The following is a 13,089-nucleotide window of genomic DNA, read 5'->3' on the forward strand; positions in this document are numbered from 1 at the left end:
CCTGGGGAGGGTGATCCTCTCTGCTCCATATGATTGGTTGTTCGAACCAGCGTAGATAACGGGGCACGGCTGGTTCAACAGAGTTGACTGGCCGCCTCTGAACCTTCCAGTCTCGCTTGTCCAAGCTAGTGGTGAAAACATGGTACTGCCCACTATTCAACTGCTTTGGGTTGCTCTGGTAACCTGACTGTTGCTACTGTTGGTTGTAACCACCCTGGTTGTTCTGATTATTTTGATTATTATGTCCGCCCAGATTACCATTAAATCCTGAACCGGAATTTCCTCCACCATAACCCGGCCCGGATCCTGAGCCACCGCCGGAGCCGTGATCATACCGAAAAGCATTAGAATTCTTGAACTCCTACATAATGAAGCAATCCTTCCAAAGGTGGTTTGCTGGCACCTCCTTCGTCCCATGTCTTGGACAGGGCTGGCTCGGTAGATAATTTAGGCGGTCCGGGTTAGGGTTGGGTGCCCCACTGCGATTTGGCGGTTTACCCCTGCGTCGCTGGCCCTTGTCCTGCGCGTTGGTATTAGCCACAAAGTCCATGCTACCATCCGCTTTACGCTTGCCTCCACCACCATTGCCTGCCAAGTGATGCTGCTGACCTTTGGAGTTGTTGTTCCTCTTTCCCTTCCCTGCCTTGTCATCATCAGATTCGGGATCCTTGGTACTATCAGAATCAGCATACTTTACCAAAGCAGCCATGAGGGTCCCCATGTCAGTGCAATGGCGCTTCATTCGTCCCAACTTCAACTTTAGGGGCCCAAACCGGCAGTTGCCTTCTAGGGTTAAGACTGCGGTGTCAGCGTTGATGCGGTTTGATGAATGCAACACTTGTGAGACCCGGCGCACCCAATGAGTCATCGATTCTCCTTCCACCTGGACACAGGCAGCTAAGTCTACTATCGACATGGCTGCTTACATGTATCCTTGAAATTACTGATAAACCGGGCTCGTAATTGGGCCCATGAACTGATAGAATTGGCCGATAAGCTTTTTAACCAAGTGCGGGCCGTTCCTTCAAGCATCATGGTGAAGTACTTCGCACATGCCGCATCATCCACATCAAGCATCTCCATGGCCATCTCATAGCTCTCCACCCATGTCTCTGGGGGTTGATCCGCCGTGTAATTTGGTACCTTGTGTGGGCCATTGAAATCCTTGGGCAGGCACACATTGCGTAAAGCGGGGACAAGGCAAGGCACCCCCAAAGAGCTAGAAGTAACACCGGGTTCGACCAAAATAGTTGGACGAACCGGCGTAAGCTGCCGAGCCTGATACTGTGCGGCTAACTCGGCCTCCCTGCGCGCTCGAGCCCGGTCCACCACTTCCTAAGTGTTATCAGCACCACCCGCCGGGTTGTTGCCGCGGGGTGCTCCATGTCATTCATTACTTGACACTGCTGGTTCATCCGTATGCTTGCTATAGCTCCGGCTTGGACGAGGGGTCGAGTGGATCCGGTCGCGGCTGTACGAGTATGCTTCCTGTTGGACCAAAGCTGTCCTAAGAAGCTCTTTGACCCGTCGTGTCTCTACCGCCTGCGGCGAGTCACCTTCAATTGGAATGGCCTCCAGCCGTGCAGCAGCGGCAACGAGATTGTCCATTGGGTTGGAGTAGTGACCCGGAGGTGTTGAAACAGCCTGAGGTATAACAGTGTTTTGACGAGGCGGATTCATCAGACGGGGCTGAACCGGCGCACCGGCCCCCGGAGCTTCCGGCTGGTTCCCCTCCAGCGGATTACTGGTTCCTGCTCCTGGGGTGTTAAAAAGGTCTCTGGCCTCGAAAACCGAAGGCAAACGGGATCGGTACTTCCTCTTCATGACTTCATGCGACGCGTTCTGGTCCAACATGAGCCTGTAGGCCTGTGCGTCTAAAGCGGCACGCTCTGTGGTCATCCTGGCATTCTCAGCTGCCAGGTCCGCCTTGGCCTGGGTGATCTGTTCCTTCACCTTTACAATCTCTGCGTTGTGGACTTCCTGATCCGCCGGATTAGCTTCTGCCATAAGCACAGCCAATGCATCAAATAGATCCGATAGAACTTGAGCCGGCGGGCGTGCGGAGCTTCCTACCCCGGCAGCTGTCGCCACTGCTGAACCAGAGGTTATTGGCGCAGCGGTTGAAGAATGAAGCGCTGCTTGTGTGCCGGCCATGAATATTCCAACTTGGTTGGGTAGATCAGAGGGGTCCAGAATACTGTCGCCGTCGGAACAGCCCCCAATCCAGCCATCTTGTAGCCGATATAGAGATTCGGTTTCTCCGGTTGATGACTCATCGCCGGAATAAACGACAGTCTCGCCGCGAGATTCCGATCCATCCTCGTAACTTCCTCCATGGATGACTCCCACGAAGGCACGCTTCACGACCGGTTTAATCCGGGCGGACCGCGCACGCTGAGCCATTTCGATAAGGTCGGTGCAGATGTCCGGCTCAGGGCCCGGTTCACCGATCTTGCCGATGAAAACGTGTATGCCACCAAAGGGGACCCGGTACCCGTACTCAACTGAGTCGGCCTCAGGGTCCCAGCCTGCATCATCGATGTAGAGCTTGCCGCGACAATTCTTAGTCATCCGGCCCACAGCGAAGCCCTCGAGTCCTTCAAAGCGGCCCTCCAAGAACTTGAAACCATCGTGCGATAGCCCCACGGTGGGCGCCAACTGTCGTGGTTTTGTCACGGCAGATGTCCTAGAGAAAGGACTTAGTCATGGAGCCATCGCGACGGGTTAGCTTGAAGGGGTTAAAGCGGACACAGGGACGCAAGAGAGTTTATACTAGTTCGGCCCCTTCGATGAAGGTAAAAGCCTACGTCTAGTTGTGATGGAATTGATGGGGTTTCGATGACTAGGGAGCAAACAAGCTTCACCTAAGTCTCGAGTTGTTGTCCGTTGTCTGAACCGCCGCTGGGTCGTCCCCTTATATACACGGGTGACGCCCGTCGGTTCACAGATTCCCAATACCGGCTCATAGATGTGTCTGGTTTGGTCTCTACTTATTCCTAACTTACAATACAAGTTACATACCAACGCCGGTTTACGGCTACAGGCCTTGAACCAACTATGGGCCTTGAGCCCTCATCTGCCTTCTTGGGTTTCAACATAGTTAACTACTGAAGAAGTTAACCCGGCCCAGATAGGCCGGTTTACGCCCAGTAGTGATATCCTCAACATCCTTTGAACATTCGTCCGCTACAAGACGGGCACCCTTCATGACACCCTCATAATAAATTTCGGGGGTGCGATGCTCCTTGCCCTGCAGCAGCCCTTCCTTGATCAGCTTCACAGCGTCTAGCTTGGCCCACTGCACCTTCACACGGGTGAAAGCCCGGCGTGCACCTTCGATGCAGATGGACCGCTTGACGACCTCCAGCCGTGGGCAGGCATCCACAAGCCGCCTTACCAGGCCGAAGTAGCTGTTCAGAAGGGCGTCGCCAGGCCACAGCCGGACTATAAGGCCCTTCATGGCCTGCTCGGCCGCCTTGTGCAGCTCGACCAGCTGCTTTAGCTGGTCGCTCAGAGGCATCGGGTGTTCGGTCCTAGTATACTGAGACCAGAACAGCTTCTCCATTGAGCTTCCCTCCTCGGCCTGGTAAAACTGTGCGGCATCCGACACGCTGTGGGGCAAATCTGCGAATGCTCCTGGAGAGCTCTGAATTCGGGTAAGTAATCGGTAATTTACTTTTACATGCTTGCTCTGCATATAGAATGCCTTACCCGCTGCTATCTTCTTCATTGCGTCGATCTCCTGGAGGGCCCTTTGGGCTTCGGCCTTGGCACTTTTTGCGCTCTCGAGGGTCGTGGCAAGCTCAGACTCTCGCGTCTTCGAGTCAAGCTCCAACGCCTCGTGCTTCGTCACGAGAGCCTGGAGCTCTTGCTGCACCTCGCCCACCCGAGCCTCTTGCTTTTCTCACTCGGTGCGCTCCTTGGCCGCTTTATCTTCGGCCTCGAACAACGCTTGCTTTAGGGTCGCCACTTCAGTCGCGGCCCCTGGCAAATTCACGATGATCCTGTCATTTTGCAATCGCACTCTTTTTATACATATCCACAGACTAGGTACTACTTACCTTTGTTCTCCTCGAGCCACCTCTTGGCAAGGCTGAGCTCGTCCTGGGACCCTTTAAGGTCCTGCTTCAGTACGGCGACCTCCGCAGTCAGTGCGGCAGACGCCAGCAGCGAAGCCTGCATATGCATATTGACATACTCATATTAGACTCCTGCGATATTGTTTGATCCTCTATTCGGCTTTTCTTTGTGAACACCGAATGGAGCATCAGGGGCTACTATCTATGCGGTAATATTTTCCTACATTTTAAACACTTACCTCAAAGCCTGTTAGAAGGCTGGCACAGGCTTCAGTCAATTCGCTCTTGGCGGACTGAACCTTCTGGATCACCGCACTCATGATAGTATGGTGCTCCTCGTCGATGGAAGCGTTGTGAAGCGCTTCCAGCAGATTGTCCGGCGCCTCTGGATGGACAGAGGTCACGGGCACAGGCGTCTTGCCCCTCTTGGAAGGAGGCCGCCTGCCCGAGTCCGGAACCACTGGAGGATCCGGCGTGGTGTTCGGCTGAGGGCCGAACTCGGGGCCTTTAGGGGCCTTGTCCCCTCTGCTCTTGGAGTCCAAAAGTTCGCCTTGAGGCGCCTCCGGGACTGTCTCCCCTCGACCCGGTGCCTCTCGAGACAATACCTCTGCATCGTCCGTGGGGCAAGGGGAGGTGGCGGTTGGAAGTGGATCGCTATCCATATCCGACGAGCCCAGGGAGCCGTACAATGATACATTGATATTGGCTCGTGGCGGCCTGCATAATCATGTTCGGCGCTAGGGAAAGCAGTGCGACAAAGGAATGCTATGAGTTACTCTGGTATTCGAATACTTACGATCTCCCGAGGGGCTTGGCCCTGGGCAACCACTCGTCTTCGCCTTCGTCGTCGGCGGTGGAACTGTCCGGAAGGAGAGTCCTTCCCTTCTTGGAGCCTTCGGCCCCCAGTTGGGGCGGCCTTCCTTTTCTTATCTCCCCCAACTGGAGGGGGAGCATCTTCTTCTTCTTCTTCTTCCTCGTCTTCGGGGGAGGAGTGCGCCGCAGAGTCATCGGACGGTGAGTCCGACGACGCCTGGCGTCGGGAACTCTTTCGGGTTCCCTTGGCCTTCTTGGTCTTCTTCGGCACCTTGTAAGGAGCCGGAGTCAGCATCTCCGTCAGGAGAGCGCCCGCAGTGTCTTTGGGCAAAGGGGCCGGACAGTTAATCTGCCCCGACGTCTCCACCCAGTCCTGCCGAAGGCATGGAGATTAGACCCTGCACATGATTAAGCTAGGGGAAATAAATGTCCTACGAGACGTATTGAACTCACCGAACGCGCTAGGCGCTTTGCGCTTAGCCCGCGGTCCTCGGCGGGAGAAGGAGGGACCTTAGCGCCCTTGAACAGCACCTTCCAGACGTCCTTGTGTGTCGTATCGAAGAGCTCGCTCAAAGTCTGGTGCTGGGCCGGGTCGAACTCCCACAAGTTAAAATCCCATTGTTGACACGGGAGGATCCGACGGATGAGCATAACCTGGACTATGTTGACAAGCTTGAGCTTCTTGCTTGCCATACTCCGGATACATTTCTGGAGTCCATCCAGCTCCACCGATGAACCCCACGACAAGCCCTTCTCTTTCCAGGAAGTGAGCCGCGTAGGGAATCCGGATCGAAACTCGGGGGCCGCCGCCCATTTGGCGTCACGCGGCTCGGTGATGTAGAACCACGCCGATTGCCATCCCTTTATGGTCTCCACAAAGGAGCCTTCAAGCCATATAACGTTGGGCATCTTGCCCACCATGGCTCCACCGCATTCTGCTTGTTGGCCTCCCACCACCTTCGGCTTGATATTGAAGGTCTTTAACCACAGGTCGAAGTGGGGCCGGATGCGGAGGAAAGCCTCACACACGATGATGAACGCCGAAATGTTGAGGACGAAGTTCGGGGCCAGATCATGAAAGTCCAGCCCGTAGTAGAACATGAGACCACGGACGAATGGATGGAGGGGAAACCCCAGTCCGCGGAGGAAGTGGTGGAGGAAAACTACCCTCTCGTGAGGTTCCGGGGTAGGGACGATCTGCCCCGCAGCGGGCAGCCGATGCGCGATGTTCGCGCTAAGTATCCGGCTTCGCGCAGCTTCTTGATATGCCCCTCTATAACGGAGGAAGCCATCCATTTGCCTCCCATTCAGGACATGTTTGGAGAAGGTTGAGGGAAGGGATGTGGACTTGGGTGTTGGAGCTCGAGTGCGCAAAAATGGATGAGCAAAGGAGGAAGAAGGCGTGGATGAAAAGGTGAATCCTTATCCCTTTATATGGGCGGACGAAACTAAGCGTCCCCACTAGCCTGGTAAAACTCGCTTATCCCCCAAGCGCCGTAATCGATGGCGCGGTTGGATTACCCACACCCGTATTGATGAGAATCCCGTGATAAGGGGACACGATCTCTGCTTTTACAAGACGTGTCAAAAAACTGCCTCGCGTTATGTGCGGGGCTAGTTAAAGGAAACTGTTCGAATAATCACCGGGCCATGGCATAATGTCATGTTGCCAAAACAAGTCAGCAAATTGGATTTGTGGAAATATTATTCTCTCTACGGTGGTATGTGGAACTTATTTTGCAGGGTCGGACACTATCCTTGTATTCAAATTCTTCCGTGGTGTATTCGGAGGAGGAACCCGCCTTGAAATGCCGAAGACAATACTGCGCGCCGGACTCATCGTCATTGAAGCCTGGTTCAGGGGCTACTGAGGGAGTCCTGGATTAGGGGGTCTCCGGACAGCCGGACTATATCCTTTGGCCGGACTGTTGGACTATGAAGATACAAGATTGAAGACTTCGTCTCGTGTCCGGATGGGACTCTACTTGGCGTGGAAGGCAAGCTAGGCAATACGGATATGTGTATCTCCTCCTTTGTAACCGACCTTGTGTAACCCTAACCCTCTCTGGTGTCTATATAAACCGGAGGTTTTAGTCCGTAGGACACAACAACAACAAACAATCATACCATAGGCTAGCTTCTAGGGTTTAGCCTCTCTGATCTCGTGGTAGATCTACTCTTGTACTACCCATATCATCAATATTAATCAAGCCGGACGTAGGGTTTTACCTCCATCAAGAGGGCCCGAACCTGGGTAAAACATTGTATCCCCTGCCTCCTGTTACCATCCGCCTTAGACGCATAGTTCGGGACCCCCTACCCGAGATCCGCCGGTTTTGACACCGACAGGTGGGAAGCAAAATTCTCCATCATCCGCCGTAAGGTCGAACCATCTGCCAGGGATAGGTTTTTAGCGAGATTAGTAGGTCGCCCATGGGCAAGTGTCGGAAGATATCTGCGGCGCTGAACTTGGAGATCGATAGCCGATCGAGTTCGGTATCCGCGGGCTCGCGGGGTTCGGAACTCGATACCGGAAACAAGTCTGGGGTTCCGTTGATGCAAGTATCGTACGAAGGGGAATCTGCATACGGCTCCAATGCCGCCGAATTGGTAGCCCCTGCGATGGGGTTGAGTTTCCCATCTTCGGACGACTTGGTCTGCTCCGGATCTAAGGCCAGAGTGGTTACAGGGGCTATCTCCTGGATACGGACCGATGTCAGGTTTAAGCCATGTTCATCGGGGCGAAGGGGAGTGGTTGCCGCGATCTCAAATCCGTCGAAGATCAAGTCTCCACGGATGTCCGCGACGTAGTTCAGTCTTCCGAATCTGACCTGATGGCCAGGGGCGTGGCTATTGATCTGCTCTAGATGGCCGAGCGAGTTGGCCCACAGTACGAAGCCGCCGAATACAAAGATCTGTCCGGGGAGGAAGATTTCTCCCTGGACTATGTCATTACTGATAATTGAAGGGGCCATCAAACCTTTCATCGACGGCACAGTTGAACTCTCAATGAAAGCACCAATGTCGGTGTCAAAACCGGCGGATCTCGGGTAGGGGGTCCCGAACTGTGCGTCTAGGATCGATGGTAACAGGAGACGGCGGACATGATGTTTACCCAGGTTCGGGCCCTCTCTATGGAGGTAATACCCTACTTCCTGCTTGATTGATCTTGATGAATATGGGTGTTACAAGAGTTGATCTACCATGAGATCATAATGGCTAAACCCTAGAATTCTAGCCTATGAGTATATGGTAATGAATTTGTCCTATCCGGACTATGCTCTCCGGTTTATATAGACACCGGAGAGATCTAGGGTTACACGAGGTCGGTTACATAAGAGGGAATCTTTCATAATCGGTCGCCTAGCTTGCCTTCCACGCCAAGTAGAGTCCAATCCGGACATGGGTATAATCTTCGGTCTTCATGTCTTCATAACTCATCAGTCCGGCCCAACAGATAACAGACCGGACGCCCAAGGACCCCTTAGTCGAGGACTCCCTCAATGACCATCACTCAGAATTCAGTGAAGAAGAACCATTACTATCTGCATGAAGTATTTGATCGCACCTGGGCTGTTCTGACTCATCTCCACGGTGAAGATAACCTCAAGAAGATGGGCTACAAGCAGGACTTTGACTGGTCTCAGCCACCTTCGAAGAAATTCAAGAAGGTCAAAGTTCCTCACTTGGTGGCCAGCTCTTATTCTTCATCACGCGAGACTGATGAAAATGAAGATTTGGACGACATTGCGGCAGACCCTACTTCAACAACCGACCCCAACAACGCTGGCGCTCCTCCATCGACCTCATGATGATATTCTTCAGGGGCGTTAGTCCTCACTTTTCGTCCCTTTTGGTCATTCAATGACAAAGGGGGAGAAATTTGAGTTAGTCTTCAAGCGGGTCTATTTATATGGGCATTTTTTTGCTAAGTTACAACTCTCGTTCTTTTGAAAACTTTGCTGGATCGAGTTGTAATCTTAACTCAGATGGTGGTCTGATACTTTCTCTATGTTCTTCTGCATGTTGTTTCCACATGTATGATAATGCATGTATGCTGAATTACATCAGTCACCATACTTCATCATGCATTTCAAATTCTTCATATCATATGTTTAAATGCGTGTATGAATTACAAGATATAGAGGGAGATCTCCATGATACTACTCTTCAATGTGCATTGCTTCTCAAAAGCAAATTCCTCACATATGCACATCTTCAGGGGGAGTTCTTCTATATCTTGCAATCAAATTCCTCATTATTTACACTTCATATGTTTATCCCCGTTGAAAACTTAACCTATATTGTCATCAATCACCAAAAAGGGGGAGATTGTAAGTGCATCTAGTGCCCCTTAGTGATTTTGGTGTATTGAAGACTTATAGGTTAAGGGGCTAATGTGTTTGTGAGTGTACACATGTCTATAAGTCTATGAGGAGTTTGATATTTATAGAGAAAGTCGACCCCTTGAAATGAATGTCTTCAACTGAAGACTTTGGATTTCTGAAGACTTTCTGAAGACTTTGAAAGTGAAGAAATTGGTGTGACCGTGAAGACTTGATACTCATGCGAGGAATATGAAGCATGAAGACTTTTGTTTTCGTAGTTTCATTTTCTCTTTCTTGAGTCATAGGAAACATCGTACTGTTAAAGGGGGTCAAGGAAAAACTAAGGAAAAATTTCCACGTGATGCTCAACTCAAAATCCTACACCTACCAATCCCTTCGAGTGAAGCCATTGGAAATCTCATATAGTTCAGTCAAGTTCTTCAGTGACAGAGACGAAGTTCTTCTGGTATCTGAGGAATTTTTCATGACTGAGGAGTTAGGAATTCGCCAGTGCAGATTGCCTACAAGTGAGGAACATGATAGCCCTGAGGAATTTGAACCTCAAATTTCCAATCGTTGTTGTGCTATGCGCCAGCTGTCCCAAAATATCTTATCCACCTAACGGTCATATCATTGAAGGGTTTATGTCTTATCATGTCAGGCTGCTCCCTAGGCTATAAATAGCCGCCCCCTACAACCACTAGCTGGTTGGCTGCTCTGTGAGAAACTGACACTTGTCATTGAGAGCATCCCATCCTCCGAGGACTTTGAGCGAAAATCATCAAGTGAGGAAAACCCAAACCCAAACACCTACAAACCCAGAGTGATTGAGCATCACTGAAGAGATTGTTCCTGTGTGGAACCGATGCTTGTTACCTTTGAGGACTGTGCATCCTCCAGACGGTTAGGCCTCATGGTCTAGAGCATCCAAGAGGAAATTGTGGATCATCGAGTGACCGAGTCTGTGAAGGTTTGGAAGTCACCTGAAGACTTACCACGAGTGATTGGACGGGGTCTGTGTGAACTTAGTTCAAGGATAATACGGTGAGGACTGTGTGTCCTCAGGTTTAAATACCTAGCCGCTCAAGCCAGACGTACGACTATCACAACAGTTGGAACTGGTCTACCAAATCATTGTCTTCACTGAGCTAACTGGTTCTATTTCCTCAACCCTTTCATTTCCTCATTACTATGTTGTGTGCTTGTTCATATCTGTTTGAAGGCTTTGACTGAAGACTTTCTCAATTTCCTCAGTTCAATTTCTTCAGTCTATTTGTCTTCACCCTGTTGTATCTTGTGCTTACGCTTTCTGTACTCTGTGTTTGTTTTCATTTCATCATGATGTCCATACTTATGTTATGTCATGTCTGCATCTGAGTACTTATTCTGCTGCAAGTAATTCTTCGCTTAGGAATTTCCTCACCCCGAAATTCCTCAGTGAAGAATTCATAAAAGTCGCCTATGTCTTCTATCTCAGCGGGTGATATGTCATTCATAATTTCTTGATATAAGGTAAAAGGAATAGCACTCACGCTAGCACCCATGTCAGATAAACAATGATAACAGTGATCTCCTGTCTTAACTGAGACAACAGGCATGCCAACAACAGGTCTATGTCTATCCTTTTCATTAGGTTTGGCAATTCTAGCAGCTTCATCACAAAAAGTAAAATAACATGCCCATCTATATTTTTCAACCAGTAGATCCTTAACCATAGCAACACTAGGTTCTACTTTGATTTGTTCAGCTGGTTTAGGTGTTCTAATATAACTTTTATTGACCGCAGTTGAAACATTAGCATGTTCCTTCATCCTAACAGGTAAAGGTGGTTTTTCAATATAAGCAACAGGAACAACTAGATCAACATTATAAATAGTAGTTTCATCTTTAGCTATTACCGGTTATTTAATTTCTTCTTTAATAGGTGGGTGATATTTAAACCACTTCTCCTTAGGGAGATCAACATGATTAGCAAAATATTCACAAAAGGAGGCTACTATCTCACAGTCTAGTCCATATTTAGTGCTAAACTTCTGAAAAGCATATGTATTCATAAAAGATTTAACACAATCAAAATTAAGCTTAATACCTGACTATTTAACTTCGTTGAGTTCCCAATCTTCAAAGTTGCATTTAATTCTTTCTAAAAGATTCCATCAGAATTCAATAGTCTTCATAAAGGAACCGACACAAGAAGTATCGAGCATGGATCGATCATTATGAGAAAGCCGAGCATAAAAATTCTGAATAGTAATTTCTCTTGAGAGCTCATGGTTGGGCCATGAATATAACATTGACTTAAGCCTCCTCCAAGCTAGAGCGATACTTTCTCCTTCACGAGGCCAAAAATTATATATATAATTCCAATCACGATGAACTAGATGCATAGGATATTTTTTTTGTGGAATTCCAATTTCAACCGATTCCAATTTCAAGATCCAATATCATCGCATAGCCTATACCATGTCAATGCCTCTACCTCCAAAGATAAAGAGAAAACCTTCTTCTTAGTTTCATCTCCGGGTAAATCTGCAAGCTTAAATAATCCACAAATTTCATCCACATATATCAAGCGCATATCAGGATGTTCGGTTCCATCTCCTGCATAAGGATTAACTAGCAGTTGTTCTATCATACCCAAAGGAATTTCATATTCAGTATTTTTAGTAGGTGCAGTGGGCTGAGGGCAACTAATTGTGGTTCTGATCGAGGTGAATATACCCCGAACAAACCCCTCAAAGGATTGTTCTTCATAGTAACAAGTGACAATAAATTTCAGCACGTAGTAATAAATTTTCCTTACCAAGAGCGCTTCACTCCCCGGCAATGGCGCCAGAAAAGAGTCTTGATGACCCACAAGTATAGGGGATCAATCGTAGTCCTTTCGATAAGTAAGAGTGTCGAACCCAACGAGGAGCAGAAGGAAATGGCAAGTGGTTTTCAGCAAGGTAATGTGTGCAAGCGCTGAAATTGTAAGTAACAGATAATTTGGTAGCAGGATAATTTGTAACGAGCACGTAACGGGAACGGCAAATAATATGAAGCAAGATAGCCCAATCCTTTTGTGGCAAAGGACAGGCCAAAACGGTTTCTTATAATAAGCAAAGTGTTCTTGAGGGCACACGGGAATTTCATCTAGTCACTTTCATCATGTTGGCTTGATTTGTGTTCACTGCTTTGATAATTTGATATGTGGGTGGATCGGTGCTTAGGTGATGTTCTTACTTGAACAAACCTCCTACTTATGATTACCCCCCTCGCAAGCATCCGCAACTACGAGAAAAGTATTAAGATAGAATCTAACCATAGCATTAAACTTTTGGATCCAAATCTGTCCCTTGCAAAGTAGCGCAAAAACTAGGGTTTAAGCTTCTATCACTCTAGCAACCCATCATCTAATAACTACTCCACAATGCATTCCCTTAGGCCCAAATATGGTGAAGTGTGTAGTCGACGTTCACATGACACCACTAAGGGAATCACAACATATATACATATTATCGAAATATCGAACACATATCAGTTTCACATGATTACTTGCAACATGATTTCTTCCGTGACCTCAAAAACAAAAGTAACTACTCATAAGTGATAAACATGTTCATGATCAGAGGGGTATTAAATAGCATAATGGATCTGAACATATAATCTTCCACCAAATAAACCATATAGTGATCAACTACAAGATGTAATCAACACTACTAGTCACCCACATGTACCAATCTGAGGTTCCGGTACAAAGATTAAACACAAGAGATGAACTAGGGTTTGAGAGGAGGTGGTGCTGGTGAAGATGTTGATGAAGATTGGCCTCCTCAAGATGAGAGGGTTGTTGGTGATTATGATGACGATGATTTCCCCCTTCGGGA

Source organism: Triticum dicoccoides, chromosome 7A, assembly GCF_002162155.2.
Source record: "Triticum dicoccoides isolate Atlit2015 ecotype Zavitan chromosome 7A, WEW_v2.0, whole genome shotgun sequence".
NCBI lineage: Eukaryota > Viridiplantae > Streptophyta > Magnoliopsida > Poales > Poaceae > Triticum > Triticum dicoccoides.